This window comes from Ictidomys tridecemlineatus, chromosome 4 (assembly GCF_052094955.1).
Source record: "Ictidomys tridecemlineatus isolate mIctTri1 chromosome 4, mIctTri1.hap1, whole genome shotgun sequence".
NCBI classification, from domain to species: Eukaryota; Metazoa; Chordata; class Mammalia; order Rodentia; family Sciuridae; genus Ictidomys; species Ictidomys tridecemlineatus.
Genome location: NC_135480.1, coordinates 108,552,483 through 108,569,020, shown reverse-complemented (window position 1 = coordinate 108,569,020; position 16,538 = coordinate 108,552,483). Strand labels below are relative to the sequence as shown.

At 47.0% G+C, this 16,538-nt stretch overlaps 1 protein-coding gene across 13 annotated transcripts in view; it reads right to left on the bottom strand.

The window, feature by feature from the left end:
- Positions 1 to 16,538, bottom strand: part of Pknox2 (PBX/knotted 1 homeobox 2) — a 267,002-nt gene that overhangs the window by 222,556 nt on the left and 27,908 nt on the right. The window lies entirely within an intron of this gene.

The window sequence follows — 16,538 nt, the reverse complement described above, 5'->3', positions numbered from 1 at the left end:
GGAGACCCTGAACTCGGCATTTTTCTAAAAGTAAGAGGTAGGGATAGTTAGGGAGACCAACTTGTTCTGGCTTGTCTAGGACTTTTCAGGCCTTAGCAGTAAATTCTTCTGTTCCAGGAAAATCCTCCATCCCAGACAAACAGAAGCAGTTTATCACCCTAAGTGAGATGCAGCCAAAGACCACAGGGTTTCCTTGGAGAATCCTATCCTACACATCTTCCCACAGGTGGTTAGGGATGGCCTGCTGGGTCTGTGCCATGTGATACACAGGTCCCAGCCCACACGGGTGCAGAGGGAAAGCCAGGAGCCTGTGAGGCATCATTACCTTCCTGTGCCCTAAATGCAAACTTTGGCCTAGGAACAGCATGGGCTCCTCCTTAAAGGGCAAGATAACTTCCCTAGAGGAAGGAGGGCAGATTCCTGGAATTCCAGTCAATGTGGCTTTGGTATTAGCCAGACCCCCTCTGACCCAAAAAACAAAATTCAGGAAGGCCAATAAGTTACTAAGAAGTTCCACAGGGCCCCGTTGCATCGCTAGAATTCTCCTTCTGTATGAGAAGCTGTCCCTCCCTGGCCAGGCAAGCAGAATCTTCACCACGTATCTTCATTCTCCTGCACCCACCCAGGGTCCATGCCCCCCTGCCCCCCCCGTTCATTGTGTCCGGGTCCCCACCATCGTTTTGCTTCACTGCAAGTGATGGTCAGCGTCCACACTGAGGATGGTTCTTTTCCTGGCCAAGGTTAGAATGAGAGCAATAATGGCCCAGCAGAGATCATGTAGAGGTGAGAGTAAGGGCAAGGAATGACACTAGGTTGGTGTGAGGGTTGCATAGGACATCCTCCCTCCACCTTCAAGATTTCTTTTTTCAGGGCCTTCCAGGGGAAGCCCTTTTGCCCCCTTGCTCATTCATTTATCCCCCACAAAGATTACCATGACCCATGTCTTTTGTCCAGAGATACAGGAACCCTCAGCCCACGGCTCTGCTCCTCCATCCTCCAGCCCCTCTCGCTCCTCACTGAGGTTTTGGGCATGTTGCTCTATGAATGCTTCTTGATGGTTTCAGTGTCCCTTGGTTCTGTGTCTCCTGAGTTTTCATCATTTCCTTCCTCTCTTCCTCAGCATGCTATGTCTTCAAACTCCTTCTCCTTTCCTCCTGCCCCAAAAGCAGAACTCCCCTCCTCCTTCTCAAGGTTGACCCACCACCACCACCACCCCTGGGCGCCGACCTGACATCTTATGGTACCATCAGTTGTGTATCTTCAATGTCTCCTACTCAGGCTACCCACCTGGACCTACAACAGTCTCCCTGGACCCACAGGCCTCACTTGCTCCAAAGGTGGAATCCCACCTGTGACACCTGCTGACCTGTGTATTTCAGAGACTCAGTTTCTTCATCTGTCAAGTGGATGTAACAGCTCCTGCCCGGCCTCCCTGAAACTTTGGAAAGATTCGGTAACAAAATAGACCTTAACTACTTTATAAGTAATCATATGAATGTACAGAATTATTTAATTCTAAATCATTTGCTTAGCCCTCCGGAACTATATCTCTTTCATCACCCCTTTCCTTCCCATTTACCACCAAACTATTGATTGCTATTTTTTGTTTTGTTTTGTTATTGATGTTATTTTATTCATAAAAGTATGCTTTTTTCCCAGTGCCAGAGACTGATCCAGGGACTCTGCATGCACAGGCAGAAGCTACACCCTCCAACTCCCCCAAGACTTTTGAAAGATTCAATTGTGCTCACAGCTATCACCTCCTCATGTCTCATTCTCTCCTGATCCGCTGAAATCTAGCTGATCCCACAACTGCAGCGACATTGCTCTGAGGTGGCTGAGCACTCCTGTTCACCTATGGAATGGCTGTTTCTCAGTTATAGCCCTCTTTAACTCAACCGTCCAAAGACGGTTGCCTCCTCTTCCCCCTTAACTGCTCACCTTTCAGTCTTCACTGTTTCTATTAATGGTGTCACTTCTCTTCCAACCATCCAAGCTGTATAAACCTGACTGATTTCTCCCTCACCACCCCTTCTACCCTGCGCCTTCCCCCTGAACTAGCCCAGACCCAACACATTCCCACAGAGGCACATATTAAGTCCCAACCAGTCAAACTCTTACAGATGTCTTCCATATTTGCTTTCTTTTTCCCCACTTGTTAAGTTCTTCATTATGTTTTACTGCTAATCATAGTAGTCTCTCAAATCATCCCTCTCTTCTCTGATCTACCCCACACATCTTGTCAGCAAGATCCTTCTAATGCATAGTTGCAAAGTCTTCTCTTACTACCTTTTACATTAAAAACACACAAACAACAACAACAACAAAAATGTATGGCTCCTCCAGGCCTATAGAATAAAGTACAAATTCCTAAACCTGATGTGGGGAACTTCAATGATATGTCCAAAATCCAACTTTCCAGCCTCAATTACAATCTACCTCTGTGCTGACCCCAGAGTCTCAAGAAATTAGAGTATTTCATGTTCCCAAACTATGCTATATACTTACCTGGCTCAGGACCTTTGCATATACTAATTATCTTTTGGAATGCCTTACACTGATTCTTATGAAAACCCTATTCCTCCTTCAAACTCAGCTCAAAAGTCATCTTATCCATTAAGCATTTCCTGGTCACCCCAGAGAATGACAATATTTCATTATCCAAACTCATAGCACATCATCCATGATAGTTTTCAGCTTTGCACTACAGCTACTTATTTCCTTGCCTTATCTTTTATATTGGACCTACTCATTACTGAATTACATCTTGCACACTTTAAAATCCATAGCAGTTGTGCAATAAATATTTGTTGAATGCAAAATTGAATGACTGAATTAAATCTCTCCAGCAGATTCTAATTCAAGCCCCACAGGTGGGCTTGCTCACTTGTTGTTGACAACCAGCTCATCGCCCCCGTCCAGGAGTGATTTGACCACACACATCCATCCCCACCTCTTGCCCACCTCCCATTCACCCCGCACAATCTCTTCTGCTCTGACCTGCCACCAAATCCTCTCTCCTCAGGCTGCCCTTGGCTTTGGTAGCCACAAAGTCAAGAGATATTCTTTCAGTCCTTCTCATCCTGGATATTTTGTTCTTGTTCCATCTGACCCTACCCAATCACAGAGCATTCTACTCCTTTGGTTCAGGGATGTCCCCCTTTCCAGATTGTTCTCCTAACTCTCTTTGCTTTTGTGGTTTCTCATCTTCATCCCTTAAATGTATGTTCCTCAACATTCTGCCTTTGCCCACCACTCTTCTCCCTCCACACACTCTCCCTGGGTGACCTCGTACACCCTCGTGGTTTCCATCCCCATTCTGGGCTACTGGCCACCACATTTCCACCACCAACCTTGTTCTCTAATGGGTGTGTTCAATTTCCTAATAGATATCTTTAACTACATGTACCATAGATACTGGAACTCAACATGGAAAGAAGCAAGCAAGAGAGAGTAAGGGAGGGATCAACCCCTAAGTAGACCTCCCTATCATAGTTTTCAACTACCATCCACCCAGTACATAAGGTTTAACCTTGGAGTCCTTCCTCCTGTTACCCTCTTACATCTAGATTAGTCCTCTCACCCCACAATCTGAAGATTTGTCCTTCTAACCAGTTATAATATATATATAATGTGGGTCTCTCTCCTACCCCCACCCCAGCCTGGAGGCCCCCACCATTTCTCGCCTGCAATGTAGCAACAGGTTTTAATCGGCTTCCTGCATCTGCTCTGACCCACGTGAATCCACCCTTCTCAATACTGCCAATGTGATCTTTCTTAAACACAATCTGTCCAAGTCCCTCACCAGCCTAAAATCCCTTAATATTAACAATGGCTACAGTTTAGTGAGCGCTCTCCTGGTTCCAAGACTGCTCTTAGCACTTCACGCTTATTAGCTCATTCAGTCCTCACAACACCTCAGTGAGGTAAACACTATTATTTTACCCTTTCTGCACATTAGGTAATTGAGGCACCAAGAGATTAAGTCATTCACCCGGGGTCACACAGCTAACAAGTGGCAGAGCAGGGCACCTGGCTCAAGAGCCTGCTACTCGGCTGCTCTTTCTTGCTGCCTCGTCAAGGGCTCCCCATCAGCTACATGAGAGGACTAGGCACTCCAGGCTCTCCATGATGCCTGCTGCTTCACTCCTCTTCTGCTACTCCCTGGTCCATGTTGTTTGCTCCAGAACCCTGACCTCCTTACTCTTCACATTCTCTTTGTCATGCATCCACCCCTTCATGCAAGATAATTTCTCTGGCCAGAAGTAGCGGTGAACACCTGTAATTCCAGCAACTCAGGAAGCTGGGGCAGGAGAATGGCAAGTTAGAAACCAGCCTCAGTAATTTAAGGAGGCCCTAAGCAACTTAGGGAGACTCTGTCTCAAAATAAAAAACAAAAAAGATGGGTATATAGGTCAGTGGAAAAGTTCCGTAGGTTTAATCCCCCCGCCAAAAAAAAATTAAAAAAAAAAAAAAGATCTCTCTACTTAATACCTTTTCCTACACTTTGGACTAACTACCTTCTACTCAAGTCAACTTATATGTCAAAAGAGGTGGCTCCTTGCAACCTCCCCAGGAGCCACCAGTCTGATCAAGTGTTCTTTTATGATATACCCATAGCTCCTGCCCTGAAGTTGCCTTCTTGTTACCCCTCTAGACTGAAGACTCTCCAAGGGGGGACTTTGCCTTATGTCTTACTCATCCCGTACCTGCAGAGTATAGCACTGTGCCTAGAACATGGTAGGTGCTTCACAAATGTGTGCTGAGCTAGACTGAGCTCAGGCTGCCTCTGTTAGCTCTATCTGGACCTGCCAAGGTCCTGACTATTGTCATTCTAGACCACCCCAGTGCACAGCCATCTCTTTCTTCCCGGAATTCCCTCAACACAAGGAATCTGCCACTCATTTAATAATTAATTAAACTTACTCCGTTGTGCAACATCTCCTGCATTGTAATCTTCATTATTATTTAACTTTTGTATTATTACTTTTCTTTTCACAAACTGCTTCCCCAATTAGAGGATAAACTCTTTGAAGATGGAAGGTAGGGGTTAGGTTTCAATTGCACTTTTATTTTCCTAAGTGCCTTGTACATCTTAAGTGCTCGATAAATGTATAGTGATTCGATTTTATGCAGTGTGGGGAAGCCGAGGTTGGGCTGTAGTGCATGTGTTGGGGTGTAGTGTGGGATGAGAGAGAAGAAAAGACAATCAGATTCAAAATAAGGGCTGGTTAGAGAGTAAAGCATTTGGGGCTCAAAGGGACGTAATCTAGGCTCTGCTCATCCTATCTACCCTCCTCCCCCAGTGAGAGACTCCCTGATGGCTTTAAAATGAATTGTTACTTGGATATAATAAAATATAAAATTACAATTCTGGATTCAGAAAAGGATCACAATGTTTGCCTAAAAGTCAAAAATATCACTCTGTGTCCTCATCAAGTCATCTGGACCAGGGCATGGCATGTAGCTCAATGGCAGAGCAGTTGTCTAGTATGTGCAAGGCCCTGGGTTCAGTTCCCAGTACAAAAAACACCAAAAAAAAAAAAAAAGAGAGAAAGAAAGAAGAAAAAGAAACCACCTGCCTGGCCTGGTAGACACTAGAGATTGCACTGCACAAAGACCATGTGGAGGAGAGAGAGTTCAGGCTTAGACTGTACCCTCGAAGGGCTCCCCTCCCAATCCTCCCTGGAAAGGACTTCATTCCTAACAACATGATTTCATCAAAAATAAAAAACATCCAGTCCTACTGTGTGCTGGGCACATAATGGGATAGAAAGGCAGAATGAATGCAAGAATAAGGGGGCTGGGGGTGTGGCTCAAGCGGTAGCGCGCTCGCCTGGCATGTGTGCGGCCCGGGTTCGATCCTCAGCACCACATACCAACAAAGATGTTGTGTCGGCCGAGAACTAAAAAATAAATATTAAAAAAAAAATTCTCTCTCTCTCTCTCCTCTCTCACTCTCTCTTTAAAAATAAATAAATAAATAAATAAATAAAAATAAATAAACACAAGGACTTCAAACCTTAAAACGTATTCATAATAAAATATGTATTGAGCATTTTTTAGCTTGTTCCTTTTTAGAAGCAGCATGTCATGAAGGTGCCATTAACATGTAGTTGGCAGACTCTGTGCCATGCACCACTCTGGCTTCTGGGAATAGGGGAGCACACAGAACAACCTCTACCAAGGATTAGCAAGTACCAGGCACTAGGCACCCTGGGGGATACAGGAAAGATCAGATATGGTCACTGTCTTCCAGGAGCAGACCAGTCTAGGTTTGGAGACAGGTACTTTATGCAAAAAAGCATACATTATTGTCATTGCTGCTGTTATTAGAGGTGATAGCCAATCACACCAGTCTACAATGAGCACTGAGCAGAGGTATACACTGGGAGCTCAGGACAGGGTTAAAAGAGATTCAGCCAGGCAATCCTGGAGGAGTCAGGGTTTAGGGGTTGGTGTGGAGTGTTGCAAGTGGAGAAAAGGAGATGGCAGAGGAAGAAGGCCAGTGACAGAGTCCAAGGAGGTTTCTTGGAGCTTGCAGAGCTCTCTAATCAGGAGTCAGGCCAGTTCACAATCTAAGTGGAAGAGATTTGACAGGAAAGGACCAAGAAAAGTCGGGTGCCTTTAAGTCATAGAAGCTTAAAGGAGAGGTCTAAAATCAGGACAGTCAACCTTCCAGTAACTTCCATTGATAAAACCTGAAAAGTCTCAGGCAAACTGGGACGAGTTAGACAACCTATTACTGGAATCCAGTGGTAGCTTGAGTTGAAGGCCAGCAACCTCTTCCTCCGTGAACACATTACAGATTACATCCATCAGTCACATGCTCCTCACAGTGTAGCTCACAGACCACCAGCATCAACATCACTAGGACAAATACAGAACCTCTGCCCTGCTCCCAGAACCTATGAGTCACCCTGAACAGAGGAACACCAGAAGTCTGTCCTGCTCCCTACTCAGATGTAAAGGTGAAGCACTAGTTTTGGAGAAATGAAGCTTAGAAGGAAAAGGGCTTGTTTAAGATCACCCCAGAGTTAACACAGAAATTCTGCAGTCCTGAGTTTTTGTATTGCTTCAGGGGACAGGGCACACATGACACACACTAGTCAGCCACACAATAAATGAAAATGAAGAGTTTGCTGACCCAAGACATGCACACTGCAGGTTCATTAGCTTGACCATGCTCCTGAGAATCCCGGGAGGGGCTGACATGGGAGTTTGTGATATGAAACTGTGTACCTCTTTGAATGACTGAGAGGGGAAGAATGTCCTCTGAGTGGTGAGAGAAAACTGAGGCCTCACAGTCCAGTCCCTACAGAATATTCGACAAGCTCTGCCCACCTCCTGGTCTCCACTGTCTTCAGGATTTCCCAAAGGGCCAAGGCAGTCAGGGAGGAAAGTGTCCTAAGGAGTGGGGACCACGAGCCACCTGCATTTAGCCTGATAAGACAAGTTAAATAAATATTTAGAGACGAGAGGCGTAGTGCAATTCCCAGACCCTCTACCTTTTGGCCAGGACTGGGGATTTTCTGAGCAGTATATTCAGACAGACTAGAGCCACGGTTACCAGATACCAGAGCATTCCAGCGAGGACTTGAAATGAAGAGCACATAAGGAAAAATTTACCACAGTGAAATTCCATTACGAGGGCCATATATTTAGGGACTGCAAATATTTTACCTCATAATGAAAGGGTTTTTTAACTCCAAAAACACCTGGCAGCTGGAAGTGGGAAAGGGAGTAGGGAGAGAAATTGCCCATCTCTAAAAACGGAAAATAAAATTTTTGAAACATTTCTGTTTAAATAGCATCATCGAAAGAAGCTTTAAAAAAAGAAAAAAAGCTCTGCAGATATAGACATGGGGATGAGGTGTCTGCCCCAGGGAACTCTCTGCCACCCCTGCACCTTAAGAGCCCTACCTCATTTTTCTCGTGCACCCCTGAAGGCTGCAGTGGAAGAGTAGCCTTGGTGTCCCCTAGGAACGTCTGAGCATGCTCTTGCTGGACCGATTGAGGCCCTCCCTGTGGAGTGTGGGTGGATAAAGAGGTGACCAGGAACTCTGTTTTGAGGTATGGACCTCTCTCTCCATGGTGCACCTGCAGGTTGCTCAGGACTTTAGGGGATAAACACTCTCCCATGTGGCACTGCAGGTACCCCATCCGTGGAGGGAATGGCATTGAGAAGAAAAGTAAGGTGCAGAAATGGGGACCAGAGGCCAGAAACCAACCTCCACCCGCCAGCATTTAACATTTCCCCAGGACCCACAGATATCAGGGCTAAGGCTCAGGCCTCCAGAATGTCTAGGGCAAGATGGGGGTCTCTCTCGGGGATGCCATTCAGGCCCTGTCTTTTGGGGTGGGGGGAAGCCAAAGAAAACCATGTATTTATAACACGAACTTCCCTCCTCTCCTTTCCCTCGGCTAACTGATTAATTAAATGAATACAAAGGCAGTCTTGTTGGGAGCCCCAGCCGCAGGACCCTCTGTGTTTTCTTTAAGCCGGCCTAGCAAACAGGAAACAAAAGGCTTAATTCTGTCTGGTTTCATGAAGGGGGCTGTATGTCACAGCCAGAGGCTGGGGCTCCGCCAGACCCTGCAGAGCAGCCACAAGGCAGCTCACGACCCCCACCCCCCCAGCTGAGCCCACCACCCCCCAAACACACACTCTTCCCCAGCCCTGGGCTCAGGCTAATCTAGCCCAGCTCCTGGGGGAAATGCCTACGCAGCAGGAGAAACTGAAAGGGAGCCCAGAGTGCCCAAGACTAGGCTCTGGAAGCAAAGCTGTAAAGGAAGTGAGGTTGAGGAATTTGGTCCCTATGGCCATTAATAACTGGAGAGAGGCAAGGGGCTAAGTCTGGGACTTTGCTGATGGTGTAAGATGAAAAATAACCATTTTCCAGCTGTCGCACTTCCTCCTCCCAGTGAATCTGTCAGATGGGCTTTAGCTTGGCAGCCACACAGGTGGCACCGTCTCACTCTCACAGGTGGAAACCGCAACTCGGAGAAGGACAGAGACAGCAAATCACGTGGCACCAGGGTGTCTTCCTCAACTGTCCTTCTATTCTCCCCCAACCCCCAGGGCTTTGTCTTCTCTTCTGTGGCCCTTTCTTATAACCCTTTCCTCGGCTCTTCTGGGAATTCCCAGGATAGGGGAGTCAGGGGTGGGGGGCTGCTCTTTTTTGCCTCCACCAATATCTGGGAAAGACTTCAGCTACTGGATGTAGCCTCAGAGGGGCACAGAAGTTTCCCAAGAGCTTCTCGGGCCAAATGCTCTCTGTGGCCATAAGGAAGGTCCTTCACTCCAGTGTCCCTAGAATGTAGGAAGTTACAGGGAAGACCTTACTTCCTCCTCTGGAATAGAAGGAACGTCTGCCCCAACTAAGCTCTCACACCAGAATAGGTTTGTGGAGACCAGGGCTTTGGGACACCAGTGAGATCTTTAGAAAGAGGAATGGCATCAGAGAGAAAGTGACCAAGCCCCCTGGCTGTCCACCTCTTAGGACAGTGGTATAGACTTAATCCAGAGCCCAGGGAAGCTCTCTACTTCAAAGACTCACAATGCATCCAACAAAACGTTACTGAGTTTCTAGATGGGCCCATGTTGCAGGGTATAGGGGGTCGTCCACATATCAAAGAGATAAATGCCCTGCCCACAAGGAAAGAACATTCTAGAGGGGTTTCCCTTTGGAAGAGAGGCAATGGAGAGAGCAGGCAAACAAATGCCCTCCCTGTCTGGGTCTTTCGTTCATTTGCTCATCAGTTCCTTAACAAGGGCACAGGGGATGCAGTGACCATCAGCCCAGATTCTGACCTTCACTTTGTGGAGCATGTCTAATGGGAAAGCCAGACATTAAACTCCAAATCACACACACAAAAACATATGACTGCAAACTGTGGTGGCCTCAGTGAAGAAGAAACACAGGATATGAAAGATACTCTGGCTTCCATATAAAGAAGAGTCCAAGGGCAAGAGGAAAAGCCAAGAAGCCACCTGGAGACACTGGAGTGGTCCAGTCATATAGAGAGAGATGGGCTAAGGGGTGGCCCAGGAATGGAGACAGTCAACATCAGATTTACCTTATATTGTAGGTCCATTTGAATAAGACAAAATTGGGCTACGTGGAAATGAGAAGTCAAAGTCAAGAATGAGGCCCAGGTTCTTAGCTCCAGCAACTTATGAATTTGCTGCTCTTTGGTGAGATGGGGCAGCTGGAGGAGGCCCAGAATAAGGGGAGCAGGGAGAAGAGCAAGCAGCCTGGTCCTTTCTGTCCTTCCCCTGCCTCCAGTCCTTGAAAGGGAATCTCCATTCATACCTTTCCTGACATGTGTCCTCATGTGACTAACGGCTATGACAGTAGAGAACAAAATACCTTGGCAGTGGGGTGCTCTGGCCCCTGCCCCAGTTACCATGTTGGAGACAGGAAACCAGCAGCCAGATCTGATGTACACTGTGTGGCTATATAAAGTGCCCTCAGCACACACAGCCCTAAGAAGCCACTAGCGTCGTTTTATAGATGGGATGGTTGAGTCACAGAGGAGCTGAGCCACCTACTCAGGCTCTCACAACCAGGGGTGCTGGTATGGAGCATGAAACTCGGGTTGTCTGGTCTCAAGCCAGGGTTCGTTCCATAGCTGGATGTTGCTTCTGTATTATTCAGTCCATAGAGTAGCCAGGAGGGGCCCAGGAAATCTTAGACAGCCAAGGATCCCCAAATCTGATCTGGGAGAGTAAAATATGCCACATTGTTTTCTTTTGCAATAACTGATTTAACTTCTTGATTTGGTTGGATTGTAAATTTAGTTTGTTCTGAATGAATGTGCAGGACTGGCAGGGACAGCCGGACCAGGGGGACAGTGAGAACAGAGGAATATTTTGCAGACCAAGTCAGGGGCAGCCTGCTTTCTACACTGCCCAAAACTCTTTAACCTTTTTAGAGCAGTCTAGATACTATGATTGCTGCTTTGGAAATGCTCTGTGGGTCCCTTATGAGGGTTGGGAGGAGCTGGGCTGCTCAGCTGAGCACAAGTGCAATCAAATGCCACTTGGGAATGGGATGAGGGCATGGGGTGGGGACTTTGACAAGGAGAAAGAGAAAGAAAAGAGGAGGAGGAGACAGGTGAGGGAGGAGAATCCACAAAGGAACCAAAAAGAGAGGAATGGGTACCTGTGTCTGATCTACAGGGTGAGGACTAACGGTGATCTCAGAGCAGACCCCTGACATGTGTCAAAGAGACTCAAGGGACTGGGAGACAGAAGTGAAACTGCGCTGACAAATTTGCTACAACAGAAAGCCTGTCCCCCAAACTCTTTGGTACTAAAGGAAAGCTTGGTTAAGCATTCAAATTACCAGACCACCATAGAAGATATTGAAGGAGAATCAGAAAGCAGGTGTGTGAGGAAGAAATCATGGGCCCCCCACTCCCCATCTTTCTTACCCCTAGGGTGCTACCAAACCAAAAAGGAACCTATGGCTGAAATGCTGGTTGGTGGGGTACAGTGTTATAGGCACTCCTATCCCCACTTTTACCTTTCTGATCTTCTATCGAAAGAGCTGGTGGACTCCAGACACGGAATTCTTTGTTCTCTCTGGAGAAAAAACTGCCATTAGAAATGTTGGTGGACCTCCTCCACATGAGGACTCTACTCTGGGCCCCTTATCTCACCGTTCATCTCTTTTCTGGCCAGGCATGATTGCCCTAACAAGTGCCAAGAGAATGGGCTGCAGGCCTAAGCCCTAACCATGGTGTCGGGAGACAGAGTCCAGGGAGGCTCAGTCTTTCCCATGCTTCCCTCTTCCAAAGGACCTGCCTTAGCAGACTACACAAGAAACCAGCTGCTTCCCTGGAGGGCCCTCCATTGGTCCTGCCAGTTCAAGGAATGTGCTATTGATGTGGTTTGTAAGGATGTAACAGCCAGATTTCCTAGGGACCTTCAATCAGCACTCCTGCCCCTGGGCCCCAGAGATGGCTGTGTCTGTGAGAAGAGCAGGGTGGAGAGGGAGCAGAGATGACCCGCCCTAAGATCACCAGGAGACTCACTAGTTCTGCATGGACAGCTACAACCCAGGACCCCAGGGGGTGCATGCCTCCCCTTGAAGACTCTCAGCTATTGTCTACTGCACCCTGTCAAAACCATGGCCTGTACCTCCTTCATCCCTGATTTGGAGCAGGGAAGAGGGTCTGAGGCACAACCATGTGTTATTAGGAAGTCCCCAGCATTGAGACCCTCCCAGCTGAGACCTCAGTGGAGCTTTGACAGGCAGTATAAGACTCTAAGAAAGACCAGGGTAGAGCCTCTCACTCAGGCAGCTCTGGGGCAGAAGAACAGGCTTCTCTGGTCCCCAAAAAGTGGAGGTTAAGAAAAAAAGACGTCCACTTGACTTCAAGAATCTGGCAGGAAGGTTCTGAGGACCTGTGTGGGCAGTCAGAAGGCACTAGAAGCTCTCTGGGCTTGCTTCTTACCTGCCCCCATGCCTGGGCAGTCATTCAATGAATCTGAAGTTCACCATGGCTGTAATGAATTGAACAATGCCAGCCCCTTCCCATCTCAGAAGTCATGAACTACAAAGAACCAAGTTGTCCTCAGGTGTTACCACTTGAATACTCTGAATACCTGCTCTCCCCCTCAGACAGGCAGGGGGCCCAACTGGGACATTCAGAGCAGCACTTTCTGCAGTGATGGACACGTGGCCACTGAACATGTGAAACAAGACTAGTGAGACTGAGAAACTGAATTTTTAATGTGAGTTCATTTTGGTCCATTTAAATTATATTTAAGTATCCACAAGGACTCGGTAAAAATCCAGCGCTCTCAGGGAAGCACCTTCTTCATACCTTCATACCACGCACTCTTACGAAGTTCTTTTCACAAAGTAGTAAAGCCCACTGAAGAAGCAGGGGTACCTTTTTAATCCTCCCCAGTGATCAGGACTTTGTTCCCCATAGCCATTATAGGCAAGCTGCCGTTCTATAACAATGTATAGAATCATGGAAAAATAATATGGATGAGACCTTGGACATTATTGGACCTAACACCTTTCTTAGTTCTACTAATGAGGAAATTCAGGCTCAGAGAAGTGAGGAAGCTTACCCAAGGTCACTGAAATAATTGTAGCAGGGTTTGACTCAGGCGTGACTTCAATGACTCTCAGATCTCCCTCCTCCCCTCACTGCCTCTGAACATCACTACTGTCCCTGACAGCGACACTTCCTCCCTCATCCAAGAGCCTGGTTAGAAGTGCAAAATAAGCCTCTCAGCAAAGGTTGGGGAGACCCCATGATGGGATGCTTTCCACCACTCGGGCTCTAGAGTTCAGGGGAAGAAGGTGGATTATACAGAAGATGGTCTTCTCTGCTCAGGCCCTGCCTCAGGCCCTCCCCAGAGCTTTGGTCCCAGGGAGGGGGACAACAGGGAGTTTAGAAGCTCTCAACTAGGAAAGAGGCCTTAAACCCAGCATTCTGAACCTGGAGCCCCTGTGAGTTAGGGATTCTATAGCAGGGACACTGGCAGGAAATTGTGCTTGTAGTTTTTATTTCCTTGGGAGAATTTATCATTCTTTTATCCTCTCAAAGAGGCGATGATTCAAATGCTTTGAGAACCCTGTTACCTAGAATCGATTTGGGAGGCTGGAGAAAGAATCGGGCATCAGTATCAGCTGCCAGCACCTTGAGCTCAACATTGTAAAAATGAAACCCACGCCCACTAGACTTTCTCATTTTCATGAATGGTACATTAATCCACTGAGTCTTTGGGCTGGTCCCACCCTAAACCAGACTTCCAATACCTGCACAGTCACTGAGAACTTTTTTTTTTTTTTTTCATTCTGTCTACCCTAACCTGGACCTTACCACCTGCTATAGTGGAGTGTGTCTCACAAAGTTCATGTGTTGTAAACTTAATTCTCAAAGCAACATTGTCAGGGGGTTGCAACCTTTCAGAAGTGATTAAATCATGAGTGAATGAATTAAAGCAATTATCACAGGATTGGGTTCTTGATAAAAGAACAAGTTCTTCTCTCTTCTTCCCTTTCCATCCCCCGTGCTCTCTTGCTCTTCCACTTTCCACCATGGGATGATGCGCAAGAAGGCCCTTACAAGATACAGGTCCCTTAACTCAGACTTCCCAGCCTCTAGGAACTAAAGAAGTAAATCTCTATTCTTCATAAATTACACAGACTTAGGTATTCTCCTATAGCAGCCCAAAAGAGCCTAAGACTTCACTTCTACCCTCATTGCAAAGTCCTTCCCCTTCCTCCTGTTTCCTAGCCCTCCCACTTCCATACCATCATCAACTTCTTTAAAAGTTATAGTTTTATAATATCTCTCACTTTCCTAAAATATTAGGAAAAATTGCAAAATATTGCAGGTAGGAAAATCATATGTCTTAAACTAGTAAGCAAAAGAAAATAGGCAGAGTGGAAAGACAGAGTGGAGCTTCTGGGCAGAGAATCATGGGTTCAAAATCTGGCTCACATGTCTGTAATCCCAGCAACCTGGGAGGGTGAGGCAGGAGGATCACAAGTTGAAGATCAGTCTCAACAACTTAAGAGGACTTTGTCTCAAAATAAAAAATAAAAAGACTGGGGATCTAGCTCAGTGGCAGAGAACCCCTCTGAACTCAATCCCCAGTACAAACAAACAAACAACAACAAGAGAGTTCTGGCTCTGCTTCTTCCTGGTTATGTTATTGTAGAAGTTACTTAAACCCTTTGAATATCCAGTTTAATATCCAAATGTAAATATAGGTGGGGTAAAATTAAAACAGGGTGATAATAAAATACCTTCTTTGAAGAAGCAACACTTCCTGTGTGGTGATTAAAAGTCCAGTCTTATAACCTGATTTCCTGGGTGCTAATCCCATCTTTCCAAATTACTAGCTGTTGATGTTGAGCAAGGTCATTACCCTTGTCCATCTCACAAGCTCCTGTCCTCTATAGGAGTTTGGTGAGGACTGAATTCACATAAGGAGCTCAGAACAGTTGTGTGGCTCATGGGGAATGCTGAATGCAGGTTAGTGATGATGACTTGTGGGGTTTGGTGAGAATTCAATTACCTGCACCTTGGCAGCTATCTGGCGTATCATAGATGCTCAATAAATGACAGCATCTTTCCCTTCACAGGAAATGTGTTGGATGAATCTGTTTTAAACTCCTAGAGTTTTTGCATTAGTGGCTAAGTATCCAAGTGGGAGTGTTCCAGCAGCAAGGAGTACAAGAGTAAGGACGTTGAAGCAAGAGTGAGATTGAGGTCCTCTACACTGAGGGGCTCACCAAGCCCCAAGAGGAGCTGAATGTCCCCTTCTGCCAGCCAATGCAAGCCCCACCTGGAGGATAGGAGGGCCAAATTCCCCACTGTGTGGTGAACACTCATCTGTGTGGACAGAGGAACTGGGAGCTACAAACCTCCCTGCTTATGAATCCCCACAACCCACTGAACATCATCTAGGTTCTCAGGAGACCCTGGATAGACCAGCTTGTGTTTTCCTCTAAATAAGAAGTACCAGCAAAGATCAAGACAGGATTATTGTTCCTAAGAAAGGGTAGAGGCAGGAGCTGGCCTGGGGTGAGGAAGGGGGTGTCAATGTGCTCTCCTCAAAGGATCAGAAATCTCTGGGCCCAGAGGGCCCTGGTGGAAAAGCAAGAGCCACTTGCCAGAGCTCTGCCTCAGCCCTGTGTTACACAACAGCTCTGGGCTCAGTGCTCAACAGAGACCAGGGAGGCCCGGCTCATGCACAGGCATTTAGATTTGACTTTGGAAAGCCCTGAGACATCACATTGCTCTTGGCTGTTCTCTCTCCTAGGGGCCCTGCCAGCAGTTGAGAGCTTGGAATAGCTTCCAGCCAGCCCTTGGATATTGCCTCAGCTCATGAAGGGCCTTCACAGTCATTAGCATACGTGAAACTCTCAACACTCTGGTGAGAAATTCATAATCCTACCCCATCTCACAAATGGGTAAACTGAGGCTAAGAAGGGCTACATGGCTTGCGGGTGATAGCACGCGTGGAATGTTCTCCATTCCAGCCCTAAACCCTAATCCCCTGCTCTGATCCTCTGATACTTTGCACCCCACGCTGCTGCCTCTCTTAAGCCCCTTGTCTTATGGATGAGGACACTGGGCCTCAGTTCACACAGATCCTAGGACCATGTCCCTGCCCTGGGGCTACCTCCCTGGGTTGAAGAGCGGAGCAGCAAGGAGGGGGGTCCAGGTTATCACGGCCACAGCACAAAGCAGCCAAGCCTCTTATAACAAGGAGGAACTGCCGGTATATTATGCACACATTTGTAAGTTATAAGCATTACAGAGAGAGAAGGAGGCACATAAATTAAAGTGGCCAACTTGTATGCACACATGCACACTGGCACGGACAGAAGGCTGGCTTTAAATGGAAAAAAATTAGCAGCTTGAAACAGTAAAAAACCTCAACTTTGCCTCAGAAAGATGCAGGGCAACTTCACAGAGTTTTATGTGGCCCATAAATTAGGGCTGAGAAAGGGCCTCTGCAGCATTCCTTGGTAGAAACGGGGGCTTTCCGCCCG